This window comes from Benincasa hispida, chromosome 11 (genome assembly GCF_027475165.1).
Source record: "Benincasa hispida cultivar pf3 chromosome 11, pf3_genome.v1.1, whole genome shotgun sequence".
NCBI lineage: Eukaryota > Viridiplantae > Streptophyta > Magnoliopsida > Cucurbitales > Cucurbitaceae > Benincasa > Benincasa hispida.
The window spans coordinates 384,622-396,607 of NC_143488.1; positions in this window are offsets into that span (position 1 = coordinate 384,622).

Below are 11,986 nucleotides of genomic sequence, written 5' to 3' on the forward strand. Positions count from 1 at the left end.
TAAGATGCATGCTTATTTAGGGTTAACCATCAAGCAATCCCAATTTTCATAGAAAATAAGTTGATATCTTGTAAAACTGAAGTTACAAGAAAACTCACCTGGCAAGATCTTGGCAAAAAGTCAGATAAGATGACTAAGGTTGAAGGTCTTTAAATTGACGATTCAGGGAACACCTACTACTGGAGATCAAGTCGGCATCTGAGTTAGGTTAAATCGGTTTTTTGAGCATGCGTGAGCGGTGTGAGGTAATAAAATTTGTTTATCACCTAGACATCGTAGGTTAAAAATCCAATATAAAAGTTATACTCGGATGAATCACCTAGACTTAGGATATGTTTAGTTAGCCGAAATGTATCACTAAGTATTTTATACCCTAACCATCTAGAACACTTCAGCTGGAGAGAAGTAATGTACTTTTAGCTCTAGCATCCCAAAGAGTTCACACCGTGAGATTCATGCTTGGCTTTGGGCCGCCCTAGGAGTGGACTCCATTCAAAGAGTTTTGCATGAGTCAATACCAAGGTGAATAGGGGAAGTTGTTCATAGTAAGTGGGAGAAAGAAGTGTGTCAACACATCCTATGGTCTCTTCCATTAGGTCACACTGTGAGATTCCTATAATGCGCCTGCATGTCTGCCCTGGAGCGACCTTACCAATCAGAGGGTTGTATTATAGGATTCGGAACTCCGCGAACTCTAGAAATTGATAGGGTCTCTCAGGTCCATTTTTATTCTTGTCTTTCCAACTTTGGAAGCGTAATGATTCCGATCTTTGAGGTCTGAAAATGGAGGGTCATACTTACGAGAATTACTAAGTGTTAGTAAATTCTTGACCAAAGTAATGATAACTGAGTTACTATAGGAATAAGAGTTATTTTGGTGATAGTATCTAGTCAAGATAGTCTTGGTTCAACGGAGGAATAGTCGATCACCCCTCGGTGGAGGTTATTCTAAACCATTGATATATCGTTGCAAAATATAATGATTAAGGGTATATTATTAGTTTTTTTGCTAAATTTGATTGGATTTAACATATTAATGTTTTACTAAAAAAGGATATGTTTTTCTTTTCAGCATGACTAGCTCTTTAGATCAACTATTAGCTTCTGAAAAACTTAATGGCGACAACTACTCAACATGGAAAACAAATTTGAATTCAACACTAGTAATAGATGACTTGAGATTTGTCTTAACTGAGGAATGTCCTTAGGCCCCTGCCTCGAAAGAAGCACAAGCTAAATATGATTTACTAGTTGCTGAAACATGTTTAGTGGAGTATGATACCTCAACCTGGATATTGGATTCAAGAGCCACTAAACATATTTGCTTCTCTTTTCAGGAAACTAGTTCCTGGAAAAAGCTTGAAGAAGGCGAGATCACCTTCAAGGTTGGAACAGAAGACGTCGTCTCAGCCGAAGCAGTGAGAGACTTGAAGTTGTTTTTCAACGATAGATATATCATACTTAAAGATGTTTTGTATGCTCCAAAAATGAGAAGGAATTTAATATCTATCACATGTATATTGGAACAAATGTATAAAATATCTTTTGAAGTTAATGAAGCGTTCATTTTCAGAAAAGGTATTCAAATTTGTTCTGCTATACTTGAAAACAACTTATATAAGTTAAGACCAACTAAAGCAAAATTTGTCTTAAATACTGAGATGTTTAGAACAGCCGAAACTTAGAATAAAAGACAAAAAGTTTCTTCTAATACCTATCTATGGCACCTAAGGCTTGGCCACATAAATCTCAAAAGGATTGAGAGATTGGTTAAGAATGGACTCCTAAATCAGTTAGAAGACAATTCTTTACCTCCATGTGAGTCTTGTCTTGAGGGAAAAATGACTAAGAGATATTTTACTGGAAAAGGTCTTAGAGGCACAATACCCTTAGAGCTCATACATTCGGACCTCTGTGGACCGCTGAATGTCAAAGCTCGAGGTGGGTATGAATATTTCATCAGTTTTATTAATGATTATTCAAGGTATGGTCATATTTATCTAATGCATCACAAGTCTGATTCTTTTGAAAAGTTCAAGGAATATAAGGCTGAGGTTGAGGACCAGTTAGGTAAAACAATTAAGACACTACGATCAGATCGAGGTGGGGAGTACATGGACTTAAGATTCCAGGACTATATGATAGAATACGGAATCAAGTCACAACTCTCTGCACCTAATATGCCACAGTAGAACGGTGTATATGAAAGAAGAAACAGAACCTTGTTGGACATGGTTCGCTCAATGATGAGCTTTGCTAAGTTATCTGATTCCTTTGGGGACATGCATTAGAGATTGATGTCTGTATTTTGAATAATGTTCCCTCTAAAAGTGTTTCAGAAACACCTTATGAGCTATGGAAAGGGCGTAAAGGTAGTTTACGTCACTTTAGGATTTCGGGATGCCCAACACACGTGTTGGTGCAAAATCCTAAAAAATTGGAATGTCGTTCAAAACTATGCCTATTTGTAGGTTATCCAAAAGAAACAAAAGGAGGTCTATTTTACGATCCTCAAGAGAATAAGGTATTTGTATCGACAAATGCCATATTCTTAGAGGAAGACCACATAAGAAGTCATCAACCTCATAGTAGACTAGTATTGAATGAAATTTCCAAAGACGCTACAGATAGAGCTAGTTCATCTACTAAATTAGTAGATAAAACTAGTACATCTGGTCAGTCACATTCTTCTCAAGAGTTGAGAATGCCTCGACGTAGTAGGAGGGTTGTTCATCAGCCTGACCGTTACTTGGGTTTAACAGAAATACAAGTCGTCATACCTGATAACGGCATAGTGGATCCATCGACCAATAAACAGGCGATGAAAGATATGGACCGTGATAAGTGGGTCAAAGCCATTGACCTCGAAATGGAGTCTATGTACTTCAATTATGTCTAGAAACTAGTAGATCAACCAAATGATGTAAAACCAATTGGTTGTAAGTGGATCTACAAGAGAAAACGAGACCAAGCCGGTAAAGTACAGACTTTTAAGGCTCGACTTGTAACAAAGGGTTATACCCAGAGAGAGGGAGTGGACTATGAAGAAACTTTCTCTCCCGTTGCCATTCTTAAGTTGATTAGAATACTCTTATCCATTGCCACATTTTATGACTACGAAATTTGGCAAATGGATGTCAAGACAGCCTTTCTAAACGGCGATCTTGAGGAGAGTATCTATATGGTTCAACCAGAGGGGTTTATTGCACAGGATCAAAAACAAAAGGTTTGTAAGCTTCAGAAATCTATTTATGGGTTGAAACATGCTTCTAGATCTTGGAATATAATATTTGATACTGCGATCAAATCTTATGGCTTTGAACAGAATGTTGACGAACCTTGTGTTTACAAGAAGATCGTCAATTCTACTATAGCGTTCTTAGTTTTATATGTTGACGATATTCTACTCATTGGGAATGAAATAGGTTACCTAATTGACATCAAGAAATGACTAGCAACGTAGTTCCAAATGAAATATTTGGGAAATGCACAGTATGTTCTCGGGATTCAGATCATTCGGAATCGCAAGAACAGAACACTAGCCATGTCTCAAGCAACTTATATAGACAAAATGTTGTCTAGGTATAAGATGCAGAATTCCAAAAGAGGTCTGTTACCTTACAGATATGGAATTCATTTGTCAAAGGATCAATGTCCTAAGACACCTCAAGAGGTTAAGGATATGAGACACATTCCCTATGCTTCCGCGGTAGGGAGCCTGATGTATGCAATGTTATGTACTAGACCTGACATATGCTACGCAGTAGGGATAGTCAGTAGGTATCAATCCAATCCTGGATATGATTATTGGACTGCCGTTAAAAATATCCTCAAGTATCTTAGGAGAACGAGGAACTACATGCTCGTGTATGGTACTAAGGATTTGATCCTTACTGGATACACTAACTCTGATTTTCAAACCGATAAAGATGCAAGAAAATCTACATCGGGATCAGTGTTCATTCTGAATGGAGGAGCAGTAGTGTGGAGAAGTGTAAAGCAAAACTGTATTGCAGACTCCATAATGGAAGCTGAATACGTAGCTGCTTGTGAAGCAGCAAAGGAAGTAGTATGGTTGAGGAAATTCTTGACAGATTTGGAAGTCGTTCCAAATATGCATCTGCCTATCACCCTATATTATGATAATAGTGGTGCAGTTACAAATTTAAGAGAACCAAGAAGCCACAAGTGCGGCAAGCATATTAAGCTCAAATACCATCTGATCCGGGAGATTGTACATCGTGGAGATGTTGTAGTGACCCAGATATCTTCTGAGCAAAACATTGTTGATCCTTTTACAAAGGCCCTCACGACTATAGTGTTTGAAGGTCACCTACAGAGTCTAGGTCTACGAAGTTTGTAAACTAGGACAAGTGGGAGAACTTTTGGGTATATGCCCTAGTTTATTGTATTCATATATTTCTCACTTAAATTCAATATTGTGATACTCCACTAGGAGTTGTAGTCCAAGTGGGAGTTTGTTGGATTTTATGTTCTAAAACTCGTAGTTTGTAAATTAATAAACATATTCTGTTTTGTTTTTCGATAAAGTTATTATTGAAATTGTAATCTTGAATCCAATAAATTAAGGTCCTGAGACTATTTAATGTAGTTCGAACTTTATGTAGTGACATAAATATGGATCAAGTTCAAATATATAGCCAAAATGGTCTATAGTATATGAATGAGATTGGGCGCCTTATTCTGGGGACACTATGGATGCGGCCCACTTTGTTGTTAGTACAAACGATTTGATCCTGAATCTTTGATATAGAGATATGTGAGTGGGGGTATCCTATGCAATGAGTTTGCATAAGACTGAACCATGAAGTAGTCACTTTTTACGTTCTAAATGCCGTTTTATGTATAAAACTGACTATTTCATTAATTGATGATCTAGATAACTTAATCTTAATCCTGAGCTAACTATGAACTTTTGTTCACTCGGATTTATCCTTAGATCTGCATAGGTGAGGGCAGCTCATCATCACTGGCCCAATAAGCCTCCCATTTCAGGGGTAAGATTAGGTGGATAGCTTGGAATATAGGGTGCAAGACGGAATTCACTCCTACCCGATATAGGGATGTAGATAGGTTGTTCCCTTTAGTACTGAATCCAGGTCTTGAATAAGGGGCCCCATCCTCTTCTTGGCCCGAGAGGGGTTCGGTTTATAGGTCAAACCTTAAACCAATTGATCATTAGAAGATCAGTGGAACTTAAGGAACAAGATATAGTCTTGGGGGTAAAACAATTTTTATGACCTAGCCGAGATTACGAATAACCTATGAAGGATTAACTTACTAATCATGGTTATATCAAATGGACACAAATATATCTATAGTGAGGGGAATGCAACTATGGGACTATAGTGAAATGACCCGTTAGTTAACGAATGTTGATTAGCTCCGTCTAAAGAGTTTAGCTAGCTAATCTCGGATCATTGGAGTCCATGATCTATAGGTTCATTAGGTTCCCCTACTAGCTCATATGGAATAAACTTAGAACAGCATGATAGAATGATATGAATTGTTCGAATTAGGTGAAGAGAGAGAAACCAACAAGTATATGTGATATAGTGGTCGGGTTTTTCAGTTTAGAGATACAATTTTAATATTTAAATGTGATTTAAATATCAAGAATATGAATATGTTCATATTCGGAAGCTCGGAAATGATGAAAATGGTCAAAGATGTAAAAAGTCAAAGAGTTGACTTTTGACTTTGAAAAGCCAAACTTTGACTGACTTTATATTCAAATGTGATTTAAATTTCGAGAAAATGAATGCGGATTCATGCTCGGGTGTTCAAAATTAGTCAACACGGGAAAAATCATAAAAAGTCAAAATGTTGACTTTTTTCAAGTTTGACTTTGACCAAATGACTATTTTGCCCTTTGACTAAAGTTAGTGGAAAAATCCAAACTTTTGTTGGATAATTCCACTAACAAAATAGTGGGTTAGGTGTTGGCTTATAGTGGAGACATTAAGCCCACTTAGATAATGGATTCTAGGTGTTGGGTTTTTATGAATTGATTTCATGCAATTGTTGCATGACCCTTTTCTATAATTTGGGCTTTCATTTTGAATGAAAAAAACTTTTTTGACATTTTGCAAAATTGTTTTCTAAAATTTGGGCTGAAAAAAAGGAAAACCCAAAAACCAAAAGAAAGGAAAATCCATTTCTTTTTCCATCTCTTTCTCTCTCTCGTTTTATTTATCCATCGGGTCCCACAATCCGATTTTGAGTCCAGAGGATAGTAGGTCAACTCTAGTGGTAGTTCGGAAGAGTTTGGATCGAGATTCAGCGAGGAAAAGCAGTTTTCGGGAGCTACAAAGGTTGTATCCTATCCTATTAATTTACTATTTTTCCCTTGTTTTGCATGTTAGTTTCCTTTTAATTAAAAGAAATTAGAGTGTAATTAGATCCTAATTCCGCTGTGTATGTCTCGTGTTCCATCAATTACATCTAACTTCTTAAGTGCCATTGATTCCTCTAATGAATAATAAGTCATAGTTCTACTATAACTGAGTCCTCTCTTCCAAAGAGAGAGTGTGGCCACTATGTTCAAGACCCGGAATCAGCCCTTAAGGGAGTAATTTATCTACTTACCTCTACTTCGGGAAATAAGTGAATTTCGTCTTGTAACTGAGTTCCCAGCTCCCCAATCAGACAAATCCCCAAAAAGGTAGGCTTGTTGAGTTGGCAATCTGACCACTTTCACCTATACTAATCAAAGGACCGCCCTCATAGGCAAGAGTTCCCAAAACACTTAGGATTAAGGTCATGTCACCTATGGTCATTTTAGTGAAATGTAAGTCTCAATTATCAACGACGTTATATAAAGAGACTAATCATCTCGTGGTCCGATCTTATACAAACTCTTTGTATAGGACACCTCCGCTCACATGTTTTCACATGATTGGTTAGGATCAGACCATTTGTAGCACATTACAACACTTGTAAATATCTTCAAAGCGGGTGGTATCCGTAATGTCATTAGGATAAGGTATCCTTCCTTTATCCTTATACTATAGACCAGTTAGGTTAGTACTTAAGGCATGATCCACTTGTATATCTCATATACTTGCTTAAGTTTACATGAAATAACCACTGATCTTAGTTTATTGGATATGAGTAAATGCAAATAAAATAACATTTATTTTATTAATAACAATGTGTACAAAATGTTTACAAACTACGAGACTCCGGAAGAATTAGGACACCAATCCTAACATTAGAATCACTTCGTCTGTAGCACTTTACAACTCCTTGTAATAACTACAGAGTGGGTCGCATCTGATAGTGTTACTAGAATAAGGCACCCAATCTTATTTATACACTATAGATCATTTTGACTATTTACTCGAACCTGATCTACTTTTATGTCTCCACATAAAGTTCAAGTACTCATATAATTTTCATGGATCTTTTGGTTTATTGGATTTATTTCTAAAATGAAATAAACAATTCATATATTCAATAATAACTTATTGAATTTTCAGAATAAGTTTATTGTTTACAAACCACGAGTTTTAGGACATAAAACCCAACAAACTTCCACTTGGACTAAAACTCCAGTGGTAACAAATATATGAATATATAATATTGAGTTTTTGAGTTTTATGGAGAAATACAATAAACTAGGGCATCACATACCCATGGTTCGCTTTTAGGTATCACATACTCATGGTTTTTTCTCCCACTTACCCTAGGTTATATACCTCGTAGTTCTAGTCTTACTAGGAGATTCTCGAACAATTTAGCCGAAAGAATCGTTGTAAACACATTAGTATACAATGAACTTCTTATTAAACTATATAGAGAATGCATCTTATTTTGACAACTTTGGTTTCTCGATACTGTCACCAAGACTTGATGACTTAAGTTTTCACTAAACCCAAATAATGGCTAGGCTATCATACATTCCTCCTACTACACCGAGGTACCCTCAACTCTTTGAGTAAAATGTATCTGACCTGTCCAAACAACTGTTTACATTGTCAACTTCAATCAATAACTTTTATTGATATACACTTGCTTTTATGGAAACTAAATAATACATGGTGGTCTCGTACACTTTTATAGGAAAAATTTAGTATTTGTCAATACAAACACTTTATTTTTATTTTACATGAAAAGTATACTACTTTTTGGATTGCCTACAAATAGGCATGCTATTTGAACGGTACTCCAATACTTAAGGTTTGGACACTAATATATGTATCGATCTCTTTCAGATTTCTAAACGTGTAAACATCTTTTACATATCACAAACATCTTTTATGAGCTCTCCACATCTCATATGGAGTTTCAGGAGGAAAAAAAAAACCTTAAAATTGGAATGATGTTCAAAAAAATTAAGACAATGAGGTGTAGAGAGTTTTCACTGAATTTCACGTTCTATCAAAATAGCCCTAGAAATCTCAAAACTCTCTATACTCTTTAGTTTGATCTAATCGAAGCATTTCAGATTTATTTTACCTAACAAGTTTTATACACCTATAATCTTTCAAGTGTTCTAAACTTATTACTTAGGTTAAATAACTCTTTGCCTTATTCATTTTTAGCCGTTTAAATATCTGAATATTTGAAACAGACTTTTAATTTGGTTGGTTCTAACAGAAGTTGCTTTATAGTAGAACAAATATAACTTTTGCTAATGAACATTTCATTTATAACAAAAGTTTATACACAATATGTTTCTAACAAAAGATAAAAGAACTTTCATTACAGTAATGAAAGTAAACAAATTTATCTTCTAATAGCAACTACATCTCCCACTGGTTGTCTGAGAAATACACCCATGTTCAAAACTTGGAGTTTACATGGAACTAGTTTCCTTGTCTTGCTTTCCCTGCTCTTCTCTCTGCAAGGTATTGTGAGCAGTTTCTCTTCCAGGCCCTTATTCACTGCAATAGAAACATTTTTCTTTATCTGCCAAATTTGCCTTGCCTTTTCTGCAGTAGGTTTCTTTTTCTCTTTCCCCTTATTCTTTTTTACCGGAATACTCTTATTCTTTGAAGAAAAGGCAATATCAGGCTTTTTAGAGGACGGTCCTCTTTTGTTAGCAGTAGTAACATTTACTTCTGATCCCAATACTTTAGCCCTCATCATGGTTTGGTAAGCCTGTAGCTCATTGAGAAGCGTAGTCATGTTATATTCTATTTTATTCATCAGTGCGTTCATACAGAACTGTAAGAAACTCTTCAAAAGAGATTCAAGAATAAAACAAACTTGACTTTTCTCATCAACGACAACACCGTTTACTTCTGCCACGTTGAAATGGACCATCATGTCCAGGACATGTTCTCTAACAGAGGCCCCTTCTTTCATACATAAGTGTAAACGTATTTGATAGCATCATGCCTCAGGTAGAAATATGGTTGTCCAAACATCCCACGCAAAGATTCCATAATCTCTTTGACAGTACTCATGCTCTCATGTTTCTTGGCCAATACATCAGATATGCTGGCAAGAATTTAGGCACAGGCTTTCTTGGCCCATCTGTCGCATGCATCCAGAACATTTCGGTTTGCATTTGAGCTAGGAATGGGAGGACACTCTTCTGTTAAAACAAACCGTAGGTCATCTATTACCAGTATTGTATTTAGGCTTGATTTCCACGTAGCATAGTTATCCCCGGTAAGTTTATCAAAAGCCAATAGTTGTACTAAAGAACTTGTCATTTTGAAAAATATAAACAAATTTTATTAGAGAATTACTTTTAAATCCAATCAAGTTTTAGCAAAGTAATAATGTACCCAAAATTCTCATTATTTTTGCAACGACACTATAGTGAGTCAGAATAAGTGCTACCGAGAGATGGTCAAATACTCCTCTACTAAATCAAAACATTCTTGACTAAATACTATCTCCTGAATAACTCATATTTTTATAGTCATTTCACTACCATTTTTGGTCAGACCTTACTAACACTTTAGTAATTCCGTAAGTGTAATCCCCTATTTTCAGACCTCAGAGGTCGGCCCCAACGATGCTACTGAATTGGAAAGTCAAAGTTGAAAATGACCTAAGAAATCCTATCCATTTCTTGAGTTTGAGTTGTTCCGAATCCTATGTTACAACCCTCCAAGGGGATAGCCATCATTAAACGACTATCAAGGCCGACTTAAAGACGATAAGCAGGCGCAAAATAGGAATCACACAGTCCAAACAAACGGAAAAGACCACAGGACACATTAACACATATCCTTCACCCACTTACTATGAACTACTTCCCCCATTCACCTTGATATTGACCCATACAAACACTTTCCGAATGGAGGACACTTCTAGGGTGACACGAAGCGTCATATGAATCTCACGGTGTAAACTTTCTAGGGATGAGAGAATTGAAATCAATATATCGTATATTTGATTTTACATTGAATAACTTCCTCACATTCACCTTGATATTGACTCATGCAAACACTTTTCGAATGGAGGTCACCCCCAGGGTGACACAAAGTGTCGCATTAATCTCACAGTGTGAAATTCTTAGGACGTGAGAATGAAAATCAAAATATCACTTTTGATTTTTTATAGCTGGTAGAAACGCAAGAATTTTGATGGCTAACAAGTAGAATATGTGGTGATTGTACTAAGAATTCATGTGAAAAGTGATTTTGCGTCGATCAGCATTGAAAATCTTGGCTAACCCAATATTATGCGTTATTCTACGATAAAATGTCTATTTTTGTAGCTATTGCAGGAACCGATCGCATGTGGTGAATCCCAGACCATCACAAGGGTGATCGCGTACGTTCATCGCATGGATGTTGCGGCTATTAATCACATGCGTCCATCGCGTGGAGGTTGCAACTATAGAGTAATAACCATGATAAAAGGGTGATTGCAAGGTTGGTGGAATGCGATGGTACTCCGGAAACCAAGCATGAACGCATAGCTTAGAAGTATAAAAAAGATGATGTTGACATTTCACCTACCACGCTGTTAGTAGCAGAGATTTATAGCAGATCCATCGCATCGTTAGTGACAGAGACTCAGAGTGGGACCATCAATACTGTCGGCGATTGAGCTCTATAAATAGAGCCTTAGAACCCAATTTCAAGGCATCCGAGCTTCTGCCTTAAGACATTTCCTTGTGATCACAGATGAGAGTGTGAGAAGAGATTCTTTGAGAGTTCTTCATTCCTTCAACCCATTTCGAGTGACAACCGGAGCTTTGTCAGAGACAGATCTCGAGAGAGACTACTTCACCGCCCATCCATGGCACCACCGGTAGCCTTGACACACATCTGATGGAAGCAAGAGATTGGCTATATCTAGCCCTACATCTCTCTTCTTATCTCTGTATTGTATTGCATTTTGGCCTAAGACATTAATACATTTTGTAATCAATGCATCTCTTTAATTCTTTCGACTCCATCTTCATTAACTTCTTCTTTATCATCACTTACTTTCATTGCAACGAATTAAGGTAGATTGAAAGAGTATCACATACTCAATCATGTGGCATAGACATATGAAGCATGTAGCAAACCATCGAGAGGTGTGCGTTACACGAGTATAGTGAGTAAATCCTCTTCGCTTAGTGTGAGGCTGTAGCAACGCTTGTTTATAAGCGGTCGCAATACTTGTCTATGAGCTGATCAGCAGTGACTAACTGTCCGAGAGGGTAAGTAGTGGAACTCACTAAGCAAAGTAAGCAGTGTTCCTAGAGATAGGAATAATCTTATATTCAACCATGCTTTATGTGATCATCTTGTCTTATGAGTGCATCATTCATCATTTCGACATACTTGGGAGAGTAGTCTAAAGACCAAATCTAGGCTTGAGAGAGTCAGATTAGATCACATAAGCAAGAGTAAAAGCTTAGGAATAAGTTCTATTGCTACTTACACGGTGCATGCGCCCTAGAAATAGAATGTGGTGATATGCGGTCACCTTGTCTTATGTGTGTTAGATCGCATAAGCAAGAATAGAGACTTAGACATAAGTTCTATCGACATTTTCACATATTCAT